The 21,672-nt window shown below is 38.4% G+C and overlaps 1 long non-coding RNA gene across 1 annotated transcript in view; it reads right to left on the reverse strand.

The window, feature by feature from the left end:
* Positions 1-5,292: 5,292 nt before the first annotated feature.
* Positions 5,293-21,672, reverse strand: part of LOC131834793 (uncharacterized) — a 164,136-nt gene continuing 147,756 nt past the window's right edge. The window contains exons 3-4 of the long non-coding RNA XR_009354943.1: positions 6,633-6,731; positions 5,293-5,533 (exon numbers count right to left, since the gene is read on the reverse strand). This is a non-coding gene — a long non-coding RNA (uncharacterized LOC131834793). The remainder of the gene's footprint in view (positions 5,534-6,632; positions 6,732-21,672) is intronic.

Consider the following 21,672-nt stretch of genomic DNA (forward strand, 5'->3'; position numbering starts at 1 on the left):
TTTATCTATATTTCGTTTCAGTGTCTATAGAGAGACTGTTTAAAAAGCTAACAGTAATAATGTCCATTTTTTGTAATTTATTGCTTTCATTTTTGTTTGTTTTGGTGTGGTCAGATTTAGTTTTAGGTTGACTATACTCACCTAAAATGATTATGGCATCAGTTTAAACTTATTTATAAATTAATCATTGAAATGATTTTGATTATTATCATTATCATTATCATTATTATTATTTTAAGTAGGCTCCATGCTTAGTGTGAGGCTTGAACTCACAATCCTGAGATCAAGACCTGAACTGGGATCAAAAGTTGGATGCTTAATCAACTGAGCCTACATAGGCACCCAAATCACTGAAATTATTTTTAAAATTCCATAGAAAACCACTGTGAAGACTGAGTTACAAAAGACTGATCTACTATTGAGCGAAGGATGAAGGGGATAAGCTTTAGAGAGCCTCCTGAGACAATTCAGAGATACCGGGCTTTGCAGTTACCTCATTTATAACTTCCAGAAGAAACTTTGCTGCCCTTTTCCACTCATATTTTTTAACTCCCACATCTTTTAGTCACCAGGCTAACTGTTTAGCTCGCTACCTATCTGTCGGCTGCAGGGTTAGAATATCGTCTAGGAAAAGTTGAAGAAGAAAACAAAATAAGTGAAGGCTGGTGTGGGTTGGGGCAAGTAAATGGATACTTGTTAGTTAGGATAAATCTATCCTGCTGCTATGATGGCAGATTGACCCGGAATCCCCGTGACAGTGCAGCAAAGTCCGATGAAGTCAGCGATCTCCTCCACTCTCAAGGAGCCGCTCTCAAGCTGTCGGGTCACAGAGCCCGACGGGCGCCATCTTGTCATTATGCCATCTTAATAGATGATCCCAACCATCACTGAAGTCAAAAAGAGAGAACTCAGAGGACTGACCCTTGTATTTTCCCTCCATTGATCTAAAGGTAAAAGCAACCTCAGTTTTATTTATAGCCCATTGGCCAGGACTAGTCAGTTAGGACTGTCCTAACTGCAAGAGAACGTGGGAACACCATATTCCTGTTTGTGCAGGAAGAGGACAGTAAAACAGAGTTTGGGGGATGCTTAATATTATATCTTCCACATGACGTGAAGCTGAGACAGTTATACAGTTAAGCATAAGAGTCTGAGAAATTAAAGGAAGAGAGAACCTAAAATAGTTATTACTGCATGTATATAAGATGGACATGCTCTATCATGAATTGGAAGAATTAATATTGTTAAGATGAAAATACTTCTCAAACTGATTTACACATTCAACACAGTCTCTTTCAAAATCTCAGATGATTTATTTGCAGCAACTGAAAATCTGATTCTAAAATTCCTTATACTATATACAAATATTAAATCAAAATGGATCAAAAACATAAATATAATAGCAGAAACTGTAGACTCTTAGAAGAAAACATAGGCACAAAAACTTTGTGACCTTGAATGAGGCAATGGTTTCTTGCTATAACATCGGAAGTACAAGTAAAACAAAAACAATAGTATAAGTAACAAGAAAAGGTAGATATCGAACATAATTGAAATTTGAAATAATTTGTACTTCATAGGACATTATCAAGAAAATGAAAAGACACAGCCTATATCACATGAGAAAATATTTGCAAATCCTATATCCCATTAGCGTCTAATATTCAGAAATAGATATAGAACACAACTCGACAATAAGAAAAATAATCCAATTTTTTAAATGGGCAAATGATTTTAGTAGACTTTCATCCAAAGAAGGTATACAAGGGTCCAGAACACATGAAATATGCTCAACATCAGTAGTAATTAGGAAAATGCAAACCCACACTATAATGAAATACCACAAGGATGGCTACAATCAGAAACAGGACTGGAGTTATTGACATCTTCATACACTGCCAATGGGATTATAAAATGGCACAGCCAGTTTGGCAGTTTCTCAAGCTCCTGTCACCATGCTTCAAATTGGACTTTACTTCATGACCTAGCAATTTCAAGATTCATGTACATAAATTAAAACATATAAGCATATATCTACAGAAAAATTTGTATATGAGTAATAGTATACTCACTCCTAGAAAGACACAAACTACCAAAATTGAATGAACATTATTCATAACCACTAAAAAGTGGAAACAGCCAAATTGCTGGTTGATAAATGGTAAAGGTATTTGGTAAATACCATGCAATGGACTATTCAGCCACAAAGAGAAATATAGTACCGATGCCTGACGCAATATGGGTGGACCTTGAAAACATGCTACATGAGAAAAGGCACACACATAAGGCTACATACTCTAGTCTGTGTAAAATATCAAGAGTAGGCAAATATGTAGAAACACAAAGCAGAGTGATGTTTTCCAGAGATTGCGAAAGGGGAGAATGGAAAGTATCTTGCACATCTTTTGGGTGATGAAATGTTCTGGAATTAATATTCTTGATGGTTGTACAACTGTTTGAACATATTGGAAACTACTGAACTTGACATTTTAAAAAAGATTTTATTTATTTATTTATTTGACAGACAGAGATCACAAGTGGGCAGAGAGGCAGGCAGAGAGAGAGGGGGAAGCAGACTCCCTGCTAAGCATGAGCCCGATGTGGGGCTTGATCCCAGGAACCTGAGATTACAACCTGAGCCGAAGGCAGAGGCTTTAACCCACTGAGTCACCCAGGCACCCCCCTGAACTTGACATTTTTAAGTAGGTTCCACACGCAACGTGGGGAGCTTGAACTTACAACCTGGAGGTCAAGAGTCGCATGTTCTACCAACTGAACCAGCCAGCCAGATGTTCCAGAATTATACATTTTAAGAGAGTGATTTAATGATACATGAATTATATCTCATGAAAATATTGTATGAAAAAAAATTGATCAAGGCAAATTATTGGTAGAAAGAAGTTACAAGATGGAGTAGAGTATAATCCCACATTTTAAAATGTATATTGATCCGTCTTCAGGTTTACATATAAAAATGCATTGAGAAGGGACGCCTGGGTGGCTCAGTTGGTTGGACGACTGCCTTCGGTTCAGGTCTTGACCCAGGATCAAGTCCCACATCAGGCTCCCAGCTCCACGGGGAGTCTAGCTTCTCCCTCTGATCTTCTCCTCACTCACGCTCTCTCTCACTGTCTCTCTCTCAAATAAATAAATAAAATCTTTAAAAAAATGCATTGAGAAAAGACTGAAGAAATATAAAAAGAATTGTATTGGGGAGATTTCAAAGTGGGGGAATCATTACTGTCTCTATTATTTTGTATCCTTCAGTGTTAAAAGAAGAGTATCTTCATATAGTATCTTCAAAAGAAAATGAATGAAGTTAGAAGGTATGAGAGACAAATGCTATTATACCCCACCTTCAGCACCCAGTTCAGTTTCCTCCATCTTATGAAGTCTTCCTCAACCTTTTACTGATTTGTCTTATTTGCACCTTGCAACCCACACATTATGTGCTACGTAATTTAGCGCCTAATCACACACTTAAACCAATTACATGGGAAACACTGGCTACACTGTGAAACACAATACAGATATCACGACAGCATGTTGGGCAGTGTGAAATTAAGGACACCGAAGCCAAAATGGGAGGTCTCCAACCAGAGGCTGGGTAAAGCATGGGCTGGATATCGAAAGAAGCCCTTAAAATAGTGGCAATGTCAAAGGTCAAATTGAGATTGCAGATTCCAGGTTAACATAAAGAAACACCTTAAATCCAGCAATTTCTGGGCAAATCGATTTCAAGCAAGCAGAATATGGTAAGCAAGGAAACAATCGTAGAAGACCCAGAATCTACATAAAGAACATCCTGTCACGGGGTGCCTGGGTGGCTCAGTAGGTTACGCCTCTGCCTTCGGCTCAGGTCATGATCTCAGGGTCCTGGGATCGAGCCCCGCATCGGGCTCTCTGCTCAGTGGGAGTCTGCTTCCCCCTCTCCCTCTACCTGCCTCTCTGCCTACTTGTGATCTCTCACTGTCAAATAAATAAATAAAATCTTAAAAAAAAAAAAAAGCAACAAAACACAACCCACAAGACCTAAGTCGATAGGTCATATTGGTCTTAAAGGCAAAGTTGTTGTCCATAGTATTGCTTTTATCTCTGCATTTGTACTATCTCATACACATTAGCCTCAATTCCCCAATAAGACTTCAAGATTGCAATCCACCATGATTTAGAAAAAGTGCTCGTATTTATTGTACGGCTTCTAACATTTATGAGATTGAGCACCTGATAGAATTTGTTGATCCTGTTGATAAAATGACCGGTTACAAGATGCTTGACAAGTGAAAATTAATTTTCCAAATATCTTAAGAGTCTGTTTTGACTAAACCCGAAGTAACATATTAAATGGTGCCAATCACCAAATAGAACAGGCCAAATCTATTTGACAGGGGGGTCATTCATAATAAATCTGATGTGAAAAATAAAAAATGGAATTTATTTCACTGTCCCAAACAGCCAGTCTCCGACTAGACTCAGACTGATCTCTTAAAAGTAATCCCTCTGCCTAGCCTTTACAAATATGACTGTGATGGTTATTAATGCTCTATTGATAGCAGATAACATGTATTGAGGATGTATGCCGTAAGCACTGAGCTGAACATTTTTCTGTGTATTATCTCATTTAATCAACATAACAATCCTACACAGTAGGCACTATAATCACATTTATCATACAAATGATAGAGCTTGGAATTGAGTGTAACCTGTCCATTCCCACACAGCTAGTTGGTGGTGAAGATGTGATTTCACTTCAAGCCTGCCTAACTTCCAAATTCATACTCTTTACCTATATGCCCTTCTAGCTCTACCATAATTAGTATTTGAATATTACCAAGAACTCAGACCCCTCTGCTATCCTGCCATGGCAGTCTGTTTCTCAAAGGAACTCTATGTCCAGAGAACAAAGTCAGTTAGTGAGAGGCTTGGTCTCCAATCCCCATAAAATATCTGGTGAACTAGTCTTGATTCTATGATGACTCTTCTTGTAGAACTCAATTTGGCCAAAGTGGCCTCCCTTTCCCCTTCTTCCTGATTCTAGCCACTTGCTAGCCCAGGCTGAAGAAGCCTAAGTCTAGAGGAAATGACCAACCAAGCGCAAGCCCATTAGAAATTCGTGTTTTCTCTCTTGCCTTGTAAATTTTCCTTAATTTCCCCCTTTTTTCTCCACTTAATCAGTGACTGTATTTAAATATATCTCATAAATATAAATTTAAATATGTCTCGTGATTAAAAATATATTCTAACACACAAGAAATAAGCAAGACAGTTTGACCTTAAGATAGAGGTTTTCAATTTTATTTATTTATTTATTTATTTTGGTGACATAACGACCAGGAAGCTTGTTCAGCACAACAATGCCAATGTCAGGCCATCAAAGGGTACTCCCCCACAGGCTTGTCTGTTTCAGGGATTGTGAGAACCCATTTTGCTTCAATGATAGTGAAAACTTTCAGGAGTTAGAGAAATAGAAGCATTTTATCCAAAAGATGAGGGTTCCAGACTTCTACTCATCATTTCATGCAGCTTAATAACTCTGGAAGGTAGAAATGGACTCATTAATTTGTCTGGAACCGATGACACTATGAACATATTGAATACATAATTAGTACACTACCTTACAACAAGGAAACAATAGGTTTCTGTCCATGTCTAGCTTGAAAAGGAGATCCAGAAGGGCAAGACATTCATCTGCATAGAAAATTCATACGAGAGAAAAACGACCTTACCTTCATGTGTAAGAAGGAAGAGTTTCCAAGCACTCCTTTTTTTTTCTTTAAGTGACACAACAAAGAAATAGCAGAGAAGGAAAAACAAGGCCAAAAAGAAGAGTTAAGCTACTCCTGAGAAATCAATGTTGATTGGACCAAAAATCAGAAATGATGCTAAATTAAAAAGAAAAAAGGAGTCTATATAAATCAGAAAGAAAATATCTTGGTAGATAGAGAGAAGCACACAGACAAAAACCTCTAGGCACAAAGCAATGAATTCCTCAGTATCCTGTATTTCAAGCAAACCCCAAGACGGTGAGGGGGAAAGCATGACTGCAACACTTGCAGCTCAAAACTCTCCTGAAAGATTTTATATATTTTCTCTCTTTGTTACATTTTTCATCTTTTATCCCTCTTGGAATTCAGAGGCTCTTTTAAAAGAGGATACTTGCCAGCACTGGCCCAGCCTTTCTCTGAGTTACCTTTGTCTCTCTCCCCTGTTCCTCTGGGATATCATGGAACGTACCCTCAGCACAGACTGGCAAACGTTTCTCACGAAGTGGGTGGCTGATTTATGGTAAGATGATATAATGGATTCATGTCTGACGATTTTCAAAAATATATCTACATATTCGTAGTCGGAGGAGTGGCTGCAGAAGCAGCAACAATAGACATCCTTGGTCCTCCCCGACCCCTAACGTTCCTGCCACGTTTCTACAGTTGGAATTATGATCCCATTTGTAAGTTAGCCTCTTGAATAGATTATGGGTTTCTTTTCCTTCTTTTCTTCTCTCTACCCTTTTTGCCTTTTTTTTTTTTTTTTTTTCCAGTGGGGCTAAAGCCAGCAGGGAATCTTCATTAAAATTCACCATAAGGCCCATTTGTTCACCATTTCCCTTCCCCCAGCTTCCACATCCCTCCTACCCTGCTGTGAACTCTTCGCAGAGCCCGGGAATGACCCGTGGAAATCTCACTGCCATGTCGAGGTGCACAGTCCGGGGAAACATTCCAAGCTGCTCCTCTCTGTCAAATAAAGATGACAAATATTTACTGTCTGTGGACACCCCTCCAGGTAGTTTCATAGTCATGATTTTATTTTATTCTGCATTTTAGGCAGGGAGACGTCTTTCCCCACAAACAGGTGTAAATACCACCAACATTTGTAACCCTCCTCAAAGACCAGGACTCAGAGGACAGAGACACGCGTGATGTTAGTTCTTGCGGGAGCCCAGTTTCAGAGGAAGTTTCTCGAGGTGGCTGTTCCTGTGGTTTGTTATCGTGCCTTCCTCTTCATTCCAATGAGACATGACTATGCCAGAGTCATACTTCATATTCATCTATAGGAACATCTGGCCCATGTCTAACATTTAATTTCCACACCATTAGAGTCAAACAATACATGTACATCAGTAGATAATGTAATGCATTATCACACAAGGCAGAGAGTAGCAATTTATTAGCCTAATTTAAAATAGCCTTCAGCAAAAAAATAGTGCATCTTAATTCAGAGTTCTGAACGGAATGACATGTTTTCCAGTAAAATTCAAAAGTATATACTCAGACATGCCTTGGAAAAACTTTTCTGCATATATTACCTTCGGTATTATTCAAGTATGAAATATCCATTGTGTGTTTTATGTTTCAACCAATTTCATCCGTAATAACACAAAGGAGATAACGGCCTTGGGAGATGAGGAGAACAGGATTCCCTGGAACAGAAGTAGACCCCACTTCTTTGTTTCTCAGAAATCCCAACTCGAACGGATTTCTTTGCATTCACTTAAAATCACAGAAAATGGCTTACTTTGAATGTAATGTGAATTTTGCTATTATTTCTTCCCTCTAAGACATTTTCATTAGTTATTTTAAGTTTATAGACAATGGGGATGTAGAACATCGGTTTGTCTTTGTGGAAGAATGGTAGAACTTCATAAGGACTTAAATGATACAATCTAAGAAGGTAGCTCAAACCACGCAGCCTGCGTGAATCATTGTTATTATTAATAGCAGATATATTCACATATCTTCTCGGTTCTTGTTAATTAAAAATCAACGTCTGGTTTCCTGATGCAAACATCTGATACAGAGAGATATGCAGGACTTATCAGCACTGATAGAAAACATTTTCATTCCCCCGAATAGTACTAATGGAAATAATAGGATATACTTCCTAGCATGATATAGCAATACACATTCTGAATTTTGCGACGCTAACCAGAGCACACTGGTAAGGCCCAGTGCATACGACACATCAGTGAGATGGGGAAAGTTTGTCATCTGTGGTCCTCAGGTAGCACCGGATTTGCTCTTAAGCCTTCTTTCACCAGTGATGTGTAACGTCCAAGGCCAGTCCCCATGATGAATGTGGATCCCTAATTCTCCTGACCTCTTAGATAAATGAGGGAAGTAAGAAATGCTCATGTATAACCAGAATGCAGGATATAAAGGGCTAAATGCCACAAGAAGATGAGAAAAAGTGCTTTGGGAAATCAAGGAGGGAGGGGCTATCTTTGGTTCTGGGCAATATAAAGGTTTTTGTTTTTTTAAAAGTTGGTTTGTACTGAAGTTTAGAGGACACGTTGGCATGTAGAGTGGATGTGTTCAGCAGCACAGCCCAGAAGACAAGATCCTGACCCTTTGAGAGGGTTACTAAGAAAGTCAGTTGTGGATCAGAATTAATATGGACTTCCCTGCCCGCAAGACCCCATATCCCACTGCCAAGTTCTCTCCTGAAAAATCCTAATCCTCGGCTCTGATTTACCAATTTGGTTTAAAATATTTGTTCCTACTTCATTGTTGAGCTTTTCTATTTGAAACCTATAATATGTGTAAGACTTTGTTCCCTCTCTTCTATTCCTGCATTGTGAGATGTAACCGATTATTTTTTTTTTTATGACCAATTCGATTACGTACTACAACCCCCTGTCCTGTACCTAGCACAGGAACAAATGTGAGAACCACCCAGGACACTGATATTTTGCCCTGATCCCTGATTGCCTTAACTAGCTCCAAGGGACAAGGACATCTTGCTCTAAGAAATTCCAAAACCTGTTGTTACCCCTGACAGTCTTCAAATCAGTTTATGGTTTCATTGGTTCACCTTACCGAACACTTGAATTTGTCACAGACATGGGAAATTTGTCAACAACCTCAAATACCTAATCACAGGTGCCTTACTCTACACCCAACTCCTGACACAGGGGGAGATAGGAGACTTAGCTTCCCCCGTCTTCCAGAGGTTTCCAATGTATAGTAACCTTGGGTTTCATCTTTCTGTTATTTATTATAATAAATGTTTTATAGTACAACAAATCAAAAATAAGGGTAAAAATGGGGGCACTCGGGTGGTTCAGCCAGTTAAGCATCTGACTCTTGATTTCTGCTCAGGTTGTGATCTTGGGGTCCTGGGATCAAGCCCTGTATTAGGTTCCATGCTCAGTAGGGAGTCTGCTTGAGATTCTCTCTCTCTCCCTTTGTCATGCATACACACACACACACACTCTCTCTCTCAAGTAAATAAATAAATCTTTTTTAAAAATAGAAGCTAAAAATTTTTGAGTAAAAATCTATCTCCCCAAACTCCATTCCCCAGCCTTAGCCTTGTTTCCCAGAGATGGTTACACTTAAATGCTTCAACTTTTAGTTCCTCTGTTGATTATCTCTATAAGTGGTAGGCTTTTGACTCCATTATAGAAAGAAGAGAAATTTAGTTCACTTATTAGAATCTTCTCCTCTCTCTTATTTAAATTTATATTATTATCTTCTGTTCCTCAGATGATTGCCTTCATGATTGTGAATGATATTGGTTCTTCAATTTCAAAATTCTCTTCACCATGTAAGGTTCTTTCTTCAGCTTGATAAGTATTTATTGAGTGCCTACATTGACCAACTGCTAAACTAGATAAAATGCTGAGTAAAAATGGACATAAACTCTGTCATTATGGAAATTGCCACCTAATGAAAAAGGCAAAGCTCAATCAATAATAATACAAACAAATAAATTGCAATGACAAGTGCTGCCCAGAAGTTCACAGAGTTATGAGAACTTATATTAAGGAGAGGAGGGGTGGTTTCTCAGAAATGGTTACCTCTGGTAAGAGATCTGAGGGACGAATAGGACTTAGCTAGGTGGAAACTGGTCTCAAGAACATTCCAGGAAGAGGAACAGCTCTTGCAAAGGCCCTGAGACAGAGAAGTCATGGCAAGAATGATGTGAGAGAAGCCAGTGGGACTTAAGTGGAAAAAGTGGAGAAGAGCCAAGAGATAAGATAGAAAAGGTAAGTAGAGGCCAGCCATGCAGAGCTTCGCAGGCTTTATTGAGGGGCTTTGCCTTTATCTGGAGAACCAGGGGAAGATGCTTTGGAGCAGAGGCAGACCATGATCAGAATAGAATTTTTGAAAAGTTTACTCTGACTACAGTTGGTGAATATGAGTAAATGAGCTGGAGTATTATTTTTTCCCATTGACTTCTGGCACTTTTAACCTTGCTTTTAAATTACCAAGATTTTGTTATTTTCTTTTACTTTATTACTATACATGAACCTTCAATATTTTCCCTGTAGCTTGAACATAAATGATTAAAAGCAATAAAAAGATCTACTATCCCGTGACCCAGAAATCCATTCCTAGGTATTTGGCCAAACTCCACTGAGGGCCCACAGCCAAAATACTGTGGGGAGATATCCACAGCAGCTTTTTTTAAAAATTATTTTTATTGACATATAATGTATTATTTGTCCCAGGGGTACAGGTGTGTAAATCATCAAGCTTACACAATTCACAGCACTGACCATATCATATACCCTCCCCAATGTCCATCACCCAGCCACCCTATCCCTACCCCCACTATCCCCCAACAACCCTCAGTTTGTTTTGTGAGATTAAGAGTCTCTTATGGTTTCCACAGCAGCTTTTATCATGATAGCCAAAAACCAAAAAAAACAACTCAAACACCCGAAGGGACAATGGCTCAGTTGTGGCATATAAATGATCTATTAAATATTATGCAACCATGAAAAGAGAATGAACTACTGGCAGAGACCATGATAAGAATGACTGTCACAGCAAAAGAAACCAGGCATAAAATAGTACACATTGTGGGAATGCATTTAGATGAAGTGCCAGACCTGAGAAAACGAATGATGGGGATAGAAATGGAGGGGTGGCCATTTTGAGGGTAAAATCACCTTCTGGGGGACTGGAAACGTTCTCTATTTTGATCTTGGTAGTCATTACCTGGATATATATTTCTGTAAATTTCCTCAAATCTTAGTGGTTAGTGAATAGAAGATAGAAAGTAGAATATAGAAAATACAAAATAGAAGATTAGTGAATTTGATGCACATTAATCAGTGTATATTTTACCTCAATAAAAATGTAAAAAGAAAAGATAAGCAGAGTTAGAATACTCGATGCTCCAGATCCAAGGGACACATCTGGAAATCTTCATAGGTACCCCTCTAAGGAGACTATCTCAAGAGTAAAAGTCAAATTGATTCTTTTTATCCTATATTCTATGATTTTCTCAAAACCATGCCATATGGACAGAGTAATTTCAATGTCCTTGCATGTCAGAAAATGTATTTATTTCACTCTTGTTTTATTCATTGTTTAGCTCCAAATCATTTTTCCTCCGAACATGGAAGGTATTGTTCTATTGTTTTCTAGAATACCATGTTGTTACTGTAAAGTTACTCTGATTTTAGAACTTTAAAATTTTCCTTTGAAAATTACAGAACTTTCCCTTACCGTTACAGTCCTGAAATTCCATCCTAATGTAGATTTTGTATTGGGTTTCTGCTGCTGTTTAAGAGTTACCACAAATGTAGGAGTTTAAAGCAGCACCTGTTAATTATATCATAGTTTCTGTAGGTCAGAAGTCTATGAAAGATAACGAAGTCCTCTGCTCAGGGTCTCACAAGACTAAAATCGAGGTGTTTGCTGGGCTGCATTCTTATCTGGAAGCCTGACTTAAGGAAGGATACTTCCATGGTCGGTCAGGTTGTTGGCGGAATTTATTTCCTTGAAGCTATTGAGTTCTTGGCAGTTCGCTTCCTCAAAGGCAGCAGCAGAAAGAGTTCCTTCTAGTCTCTAAGCTCAAGGAAGTCCTAAAACCACTTAAAAAAAAAAAAAAGATTTTATGTATTTATTTGAGAGAGAGAGTATGTGTGAGTAGGAACAGAGGGAGAGGGAGAAGTTCCAGCAGACTCTGCACTGAGCATGGAGCCCAGCAGGACCCTGAGATCATGACCTGAGCTGAAATCAAGAGTTGGATGCTTGACAGAGCCACCCAGCACCCTCTAAAACTACTTTTAAAGGGCTCACGAGGCATACCTAGGAAATTATCCTATGATGGATAACACAGCTCAAAGGCAAACTGCTTAGGGACCTTAATTACATCTACAAAATCTCTTTGCCTTTACTATGTAGTGTAAATTAGCAGAGAAATAACACCCACCACCATGTTAGGTCCCTTTCCATAACCAATGGGAGGTCATATAGAATGTAGGAAACTTGGAGGCCATTTTAAAATATTGCCTACCACAGATTTTTTAATTTTTAAAAAATTATTTTTAATATTCACTTCCATATCCACAACATTCTGAATAAACTGAGCTCAATAATTATTTGTTGAATAAATGAACAATAAAATAATACATAGTTACTTGGTAGCCCCTTTCGAATCTGAAGATGTGACTGTTGTTTTCCCTCAGAGAAATTTCCTGTTACATCTTCAACAATGTGTTTTACTTTGTTTCTGGGCATTTTCCTTAACATATTTTAATTTTTAAAAAGATTTTATTTATTTATTTCAGAGAAAGAGATAGTGAGCAAACAGAGAGGCAGAGAGGGAAAAGGGCAAGCTGACTCAGGGCTTGATCTCATGACCCTGAGATCATGACCTGAGCTAAAATCAAGAGTCATACACTCAACTGACTGAGCCACCCAGGTGCCCCTTAACATATTTTTAATAGATACAACTCTTAATACTTTCCTCACATGTTTTTAATCTTTTTGTTGTTGTGCTCTATGTTCTTAGACAGGAGTGAATGGAGGAATAAGTGTCTGTGAATCTTTCAGTTTGCAAACTTACTATTAACTTGTGTCCAAGTTATCCTAGTCAATGTTTTATTTTGACAACATATGTATCATTTCCAAGAACTGTTTCTAGATTTTTTGGTCCCGGTTAATTCTGAATAAGATAGCTTCTCAAATTTTTCTGGGAATACTGAAATCATAATTTTTAAGTTCTCCCTCCCTTCTCTGCCAGAAAAAAGGTATTTCCCCTTCTATGGCAGCTTTTGATGTATCTTCTGGCACTGTCTTGGTGGTTCATCCATTAGTATGTTCCCTTTTCCTTTCATATTTCAGGAGAATGCTAGATCATAAAATGCCATATTGATTGAGATAGGACTTGAAAGATAAGCAAGATTTCTTACATCACTATCTTACTCCTTTAATCAATACTTTCATAGTTTGCAAAGACTAATAGGTACTGGAGATTTTAAAAAGTCTTCATCCCAGGACCTTAGAATTTAGTAGGAGTTAAGTAATAATAGTGGAATGCAAGGATATTTAAAGTCAGGAAGAAATAAATGAGCATGTCATGAATGATACAGAATCAAATATATGAACTGATTACTTCAGAGCAGCTTGGAATGTTGAGTGATGAACTAGGGGCCATGCCAGTGAAGGACTTCCAGGACCTCATTCCCAAGCTATAGGTAGGGGGAGGTGGCTAATTCTGGGTTGCTGGTAACTCAAGAAGATAATGTCGAATAGCAGTTGAGCTAATGCTTAAATATTTGGGATAGGACTCTTGGCTGTTTCCAGGTATTACCTTGGGTATCTCTGTAAGCTCTGGTGTATCACTCAACATGCATTAGTTTTCTATTGCTGTTCAATAAACTGCTACAAACCTAGCACCTTAAAACAAGAAAAATTTCTTATATCACGGTTTCTATAGGTCAGGAGTCCAGGCAGAGAATGGCTGGTCTCTCTCCTTAGGATCTCTTAAGTCTGAAATGAAAATATCAGTCAAACCCTGAGATCTCACTTGGGGGCTCTGGGGAAAAATTCACTTCCAAGCTCATTCTTGTTATTGGCAGAATTCAGTTTCTTGCAGTTGTGGGACTGAGGTGCCTCTTATTTTTCTGGCTGCCAGCCTTGGGGCCACTCTCAACTTTCAGGATCTACCCACGTTCCTTGCCAAATGGCCCCCTCCATATTCAAGCTAGTGGGGACAAGTCAAAGCCTCTCATGCTTCAGCTCTTTGACCTTGTTTATCTTCATCCTCTAAATACAGGGGTTTTTTAAAATATTTTATTTATTTCTTTGACAGACAGAGATCACAAGTAGGCAGAGAGGCAGACAGAGACAGAGGGGGAAGCAGGCTCCCTGCTGAGCAGAGAACCCGATGCAGGACTCGATTCCAGGACCCTAGGACCATGACCTGAGCCGAAGACAGCGGCTTAACTGACTGAGCCACCCAGGCGTCCTTAAATACAGATTTAAAGAGCTCATGTGATTGCATCAGACTTACTCAAATAATCTCCTTTTTGGTTAACTCAAAGTCACACATTACTAACCAAAATTGCATTTCCCAAACCCCTTTTGTCATGCGACTTAGTGGGAGAGATGTCCTGTCATATTCCAGGGGTCCTGTCACAGCGGAGAGAAGGATGTGGATTCTTGGGGATCATCTTAGAATTCTGCCTACTGCAGAGTCTCAGAGAAGACATCCCCCATGGCACCACTATCAAGATGGAGGAAAAATATCAAGTACCTACTTTTCCTTTCTCTCCCCCTCCTTCATTCATGCCTATTCTCATCAGTTTTACCCATGCACAGCCAAACTTCTCTGAAAAGAGATGAACAAGGAACAGTTGTGGGCAGAGCACTTTGCCTTTAGGCTTTGTATTGAGGTCTATTTTACAGGCTAAATGAATGTATTATAGACACTTGGGGAAATAAATTCTTTTTTTTCTATTCTTAACTTGAGGGTCAGTCTAAAACCCTGACTCTCCCACTAAGAAAACGGAAATGAGTCAAGTTTACATTTACAGAGTATCTACTATAGGCTAGGCACAATGATTTCCATATTTATATGTAAGTTTACATACATCATTTTCACAGATCTCTGAATATCTTTTTCTCCATTTTATAGATGAGAAACCTAGGAGGTAAAGCAAGGTATTCAGGGGCACACAGCAAGAAGCTATACTTTAATCCTTTAATCGAGGCTGAGGGTTTTTACAGATGTTAGGACAAGCCCTGAGATGGAAGCCAATAAGAAAAGACAACTATGTCAATTAGCAGATGGGGGACACAGGCATGAAGATGCTTGGCTTGCTTTGCCTGGTATCACAAGCAAAACTGCGCTGATCTTCAGGCCCAGTGTCTAGTATCTAAATTTAGTTCTAGGGTTTGACCTACTAAACATCACCTGGGCAAACTTTCATTCTCAATCATCCACGGGTCGTAGGTCAATGTCACAGCTGGGGACTTGAACATAAAAGTCTGCAATGATGACTGGAAAGGTATTGGGTCAACATCATTGCTCGCTTCTCAGTCAAGGGGACTCTAGTGATGGTGTGAGGAAATATCCAAGACCTTAAACCCCCGCAGAGGAGCACTGTGGTCATTGCATAGTCCAGTCAGGATGCTGTAACATGGTTTCACAGACTGGGTGGCTTATAAAAAGGAATTTAATTCTCACAGTTCTGGCGGCTAGAATGTCAAGAACAGAGTGCTAGCCCCGTTGAGAGAGGATCCTTTTCTGAGTTTCAGACTTGTCATTGTATTTTCACATAGTAGAGGGGGCTCAGGAGCGCTGTGGGCTCTCTCTCCTAAGAGCCCTACTTCCGATCCTGAAGGCTCTGCCCTCAGGATTTAAGCACCTCCCACCGCCTCCCAAAGCCCCACCTCCTGATACCATCGCACGGCATTAGGATTTCACATACAAATTTTGGGGGTCACAAACCTTCAAATCACAGCAGCAATGTTCTGGGTTTATTTTTATTCATCTTACTGGAAAAATATGATTTATACAGATATAAAAAATATGGCAAGATAATATAAATCATAAAAGTAAATGAATAAGAATAATTGAATTCTTGTCACTCATTAGGTGCCATGTACTTTCCTCTGAACAATCTTATTAGTTAGGTATCAGTATTGACCTCATCTTATGAATGAGAACAAAGAAAATTAAGGAGGCAGAAGAATTCACCTGAAGTTAACAAGCTAATGAGTAATGGATACACGACTCAACCCAGATCTATATGACCCCCAAATCCATGCTAAATAAGAAAGGAAAATAAGAGCAAGAGGATAATTTGGAATCGGGAGTCAATTATATACTATGAGTTACTGTGTACTTGATACGGAAAGGAACACAAATTGGACTTGAAACTTCCTATCGGATGGTGAGAAGGAGGAAATCTGTCAATCACAACTCTTAATATCTATTCCTAGCATAAAATTCCTCCTTTATTCTCGGAAGTGTGACCCGTGAGAACACTCTCAGCCTCTTTGTGCAGAAGCCCCTGCAGAACTGCCTGCCTGTAAGAGCTAATACTCTGAAGATTTTACTTGGTCACCTAATTTACATGCATCTTATCCTTATTTTGTATAAACGGCCTGTGGTGTGAGTACTGTTGTGATCCTCATGTGACACACGAGCAAACTGAGACTCGGAGATGCTAACCAACACGCCTAGCTCTACAGAGCTAGGAAGTCTAACATCAAGATCTAAATTCAGGTAACCAGAGGCCACTTGTAATCATTGCGTTACGGTGCCCCCAGTGACGAATCTCTTAGTAGACTTAAGTAGTTTCATGTGCTATTTTTCTATAGCGTCACTAAATATAACCATTACCCCAAAGTACAAGGCAGTTAAAAGGGAGGGGGCATTGAGAGAGCCTATTAACAGTGTAGGCAGGGAAGTCTACGGCTGGGTCCAGGGATAGATTTTGGAGTGTTTAGCATAGGAGTTCTCAGTGTGGCAAAACCATCCACCCCGGGGTAATGATTGGTTCTCAGAAATCAAAAAAATCCTAGATATTACAGTGGTTGTGCCACTGTAATACTGCCTTCCAAGGGCAGTAGCACACAGGCAAATATATAGTACAAATATATAGTGTACCTCTGGTATTTCCCTTGAAGCTTGGCAGGGAAGCAGTTGAAGGCATGGGGGGAGGGAGTGCCAAAAAAGGCTCTAGGAGGGGGCAATTAAAAAAGTAAAAAGTTGAGAAATGATGGTTTAGAGAGATAAAGAGAGATGGATTAGAGAAATAAATGGACTTCATGTTCTTTGGATTATCTTCATAGATATTATTTATCCTACTTGTGGATTTGATAGCCATAGAGCATCAGAACCTTCCAGACTGTTTGCTCTGATCACATGTACAGTTAGTCTGTTACCCAACTGAATACAAATACTTTTGCCTTAACAGATGTGTGGAAAGATGCAGTAGGTATTTCATTGAAAACTTAGTTGCCTAAGAAAGCTAGGAAGGACCACAATGCCACTTCTGCTAAAAGGTGACACAGTCTATAAAACATGCTAGGATTCTGGTTATGACAGACTAAAATTATTTTATACCCTTTAAACACAGAGGTGATCAAAGGTCTAAAATTCTGTTCTAAATAGTAGGGCAAAATAATGTTAGTCTAAAAGTTTCCTGCCTCGGAAAAAAAAAAAAAAAAAGAAGTCCTCATCTTGTTAAATAACCACCATATACCTTTAAGCAATGCCCTCCCTGACCCTTTTGTATGTGCTTTAAATTGTTTTACTTGCTTTTAGAACATCTACCAAGGTAATGGCTTCAGATTTAGAATAATTAAACTATGGCTCTCTTTCCTGGCAAAAACCAGGTTATAGTTTTGATGGTATATTAATACTATGCCCCAAAAGATCTAAGGATGATTTTAGCAACTTCCTCCTATCTGGTTGGGGATTTTATCCTACTTAAAAGCTGATAAATAAGCCTGCTACTGTTTCGCAGATGTTGCCAAAAGACACGAGACTCCTGGATCAGAGACAAAGGACTTTATTACTTATATAGCAAAGCAAGGAGCATAAAGAACAGCATGTTTACATCCTTTCCCTCTTGTCTGCCATGTCCCACAGGGGTGACACAGAGAGCCCAGCTTGATGCTTCACCTGCAATGGCTTTACCTTATGGCCAGGGAACACTGATATTGGGAACCTGCTGTTTTATAGTACACAGTAAGCAAGACTGCTCTTTGTCTCAGAAGGAGACATTATTGCATTCCTCAAGGATGCTCACTGCAAACACAACATTGAAAAATGGCGGGTAAAGAGCGATTAGAGCCTGGAATTCTTTGCATACTCAGCACCACACTAGCAGCAAAAGGCACCTAGGGAGTAGTGTCCCCAATATCTCTCACCTGGATATCTCTGTACCCTCAGTTCAACGGGGTATGCTTCTTCCAAAGATACTGTAGGTACATTTCATTCGTATACTTAATTCCTTGTTCCTGTTCCTTTATTTTCTTTGGGATTTCTCTGAGTTGCAGAGGAACACTCTGAAAAGAGTAAAACTGTTATAATTACCCACTTTGCTATGGTATTTATTCATTGCCTAAATATAAACTAAATTATTCATCTTGTAAAAGATGCTAGCGAAGTTGAGCAAGCAGTCATCAACTATATTTGAGTTGCATCAAAATTTAGGAGTACTGAGAGATTAGAGAGAAACATGTTTTCAAATTAACTTTTTAATATTATAAAGAGAATCTCTAATTGCATGGGAAGTTAGACAAGGTAAATTCTAAGCTCTAGACTTTGTGTTTCTTTGATAGTATGAAGGGTCAATACCCAGTATCAACTTACAGACAGGTATCTCTGATTGTTCTTACCCACTCGGTTTTTTTTTTTTTTTTTTGAAAAATCGTAATGCTACTCAGTAGGAAGTATTTGCTGACACTAGATTAATATTATCAAAATGATCTTTTTGTCATACCTTGCTACCCTCTTCCACAAGTAGAACAAGTTCTAACAGCCCTATTTTCCTATAGAACACTAGCAATTCCCATATATTCACTTTCCCTTTAAAAGAGATTTACTAACAGTTTAAACATAAATATCTAGCAAAATAACCAGAAAGAATTACTGTCTCTAGGAGGGAAAGGGGGTGGGGAGAGAGTTACAATATATTCTATTTGACCCCATGCAACATCTCTACACTAAAGCGTAGATATTTTATGAGGTGTGTGTTTGAGCCAGAAAGGAAAATAAGACTGTTGGATCCTAGGAGAATTTCTGTTTAATCTAAAATATGTGAGCCTGTTGCTGAAGACTTATTTTAACACAACACTCTTTGTGGCTCTTGTGTTTCTAGACTGGTTTCTTTGCACGCTGCCAGGTGTAGATAAGTTCTGGTGAAATCAGATCAAATCCTTGGGCCTTATTCAGTCTGAGTTTTACAGACAAGGCCTTATGCAGAAGTTTGCTTTTGTTCCTGCAACTGAAATGTTGTATTCTTCTCTTGATTTTATAACTACGTTGAGCTCCTGTTTGGAAATTATCTGTGGTCAACAACCCAATGATTTTAATACCAAGGCACATCAGACTCATAAAACAGGCAGAACCAAACACCTGAATCCCTTAACCTGAAAAAAAAAAACAAAGACAAAGAGAAGGTGGTTAAGTTAAAGCTGCCTTGAGGCACCAGAAAGTTATGGGTTGGTGAGTTTTATAAGACTACTTACTATGCTATTCAATTAAAAAAGAGAGAGCAGTTACCATAGCAACACCACATCTAATGGGGCTTATGCTACCTCTGAGATACAAAACACCTTCTTCCAGGGACACATTGACCAATACAGCCTGTTATGGGAAGTTTTATGTCTAATGTTAGGCTTGCAGGAGGAAAAATACCTTTCAATAACATGGGAAACATATATACACGTGCATATTTACATGTGTAAATTCACATTCATATCCACACACAGACATGTGCGTAACTTTAATCTGCAATATTTATTTACCATAACACAGATATAACTAATTTTCTTTCTTCTTTAATATTTTAAAAAATTCTGTTGATTTGCTGAACTTCAGGGAAAATGAGATCCATTTAAGCACAACAAGTATAGAATTCGGCTGACATGCAGATATGGAGTTATTTTCAGTTCTTCCCTGACAACCACTAAATTTATATAATTTTTTATTGAAACAACACTTTCTGACTGTTAATATAGAAATTCAGCTGTTACCTGTGTTTGAGTAAATTATATCGTAATTCTTGGCCAGAAAAACAGGTAAATTCCTCTGTATTTAGAACAAAATGAAATGAAAAACACTTATGTAAAATAAAACAAGAAAATAGTTGTGCTAAATAGTAGAGGCAATAGTCCTTTATTGGTCTTATAAATTAGTTAAATAAATATCAAAGAAAAATATGAATACAAAGCAAACACAAACATTATTTTACTGTAGAGGAGAGTACACTCCCTCTACTCTCTGCTCTAAGATGTCTGCTCTAAGATGAATTTTAAGAAACTAACTGAGACTCAACACTAAAATTGCTTTAAACAACCACCAATAAATGTACCAATAAATATATTATTTTTTATTGGTTTTAGATAGTTTTTAGCAAAGAAATCTACGTAACAACTCTCTGGTTGTCCAGGCACCTAGAGTACCACACTCACATCCACTGTATGTACTACAGATTGTATACCTTTCTTGTTCCATATAAAGGACTACCTTTATGTACTTACCATCTACATCTTCCCTACTTTTGAAAACAGGGCTGACTGTGGGTGCTTCATGGATCCTAGGATGGTTTGTTTTGTTTTGTTTTAAAGATTTTATTTATTTAATTGACACAGAGAGAGAGAGATCACAAGTAGGCAGAGAGTCAGGCAGAGAGAGAGAGAAGCAGGCTCTCCGCTGAGCAAAGAGCCCGACGCGGGGCTCGATCCCAGGACACTGAGATCATGACATGAGCCAAAGGCAGCAGCTTAATCCACTGAGCCACCCAGGCGCCCCCTAGGATGTTTTTAATGAAACTTGGGTTTTCGTTTAATGATCGCTCAGAACTCTATGTAGGCTGTTATCAATATAAAAATTAATTTTGAATTCAAAGTTTGTTGGAAAGTAAATTTTTTGTTACTTGGACTACAGACCACATTTTCATACAGAAGCAAGGTAGTAAATACAGTTTAGGCTTCCTGGAAGACTCATAAAGCCCATTTGATCTAGGATATAACAGAACTGCTTTAGACTTGTAATAAAATATAATTGGCTATACTATATATGAAATCAAAACAAAAAGCCAAAGAATAAATCATTTTTATTACAAATGGTAATACTTGAAAAATTATATTTTATTTCAAGAAAATAGTAGATTAGTTAGAACTTTTCAGAACTTTGCAGGAAATCCTATAGCCCTTTCAAAAAGGGCTCTGTAATTATTCAGGAAGCACCTACTCTAAGTCAGGTATTGCCCCAAGGGCTACTGGAGTAAACAAGATAAGGTTCCTAAAACTTCATTATGGTGGTAGAAATGATGTGCAAGTGAACAATAATGAAAACAAACAAACAAACAAAAAACCCAATAATTTTGCATTGTCACATGCACTGCAAAGTCGGTAACTATATGGCATGACAGAAAATAACTGGGGTTCACTTAAGACAGATATACAACATGGAGAGTGGAGATGATTATTGGCTTGATTCTTAAAAAAAGACATGTGAGAGATAAGCTATGAAATAATAACGTCAAGAACCTTGAGTGAAAAGGGGACAGCATGGCTGGTGCTGGGTAAGGAGGGGGAATAATAAGCAGATCAAGGAGGGGTCTGTAGGTTATGGTAAGTCATTTATGCTAAGAGTCATGAGAAGCTACTGAAGCTATCTATGGTACAAAGACTTTCAGTAGGGCAGTAATGCTATCAGAATGCAAGACCACCTCTTACTATAGAACATTTA

Source organism: Mustela lutreola, chromosome 6 (assembly GCF_030435805.1).
Source record: "Mustela lutreola isolate mMusLut2 chromosome 6, mMusLut2.pri, whole genome shotgun sequence".
In the NCBI taxonomy this organism is placed as follows: domain Eukaryota; kingdom Metazoa; phylum Chordata; class Mammalia; order Carnivora; family Mustelidae; genus Mustela; species Mustela lutreola.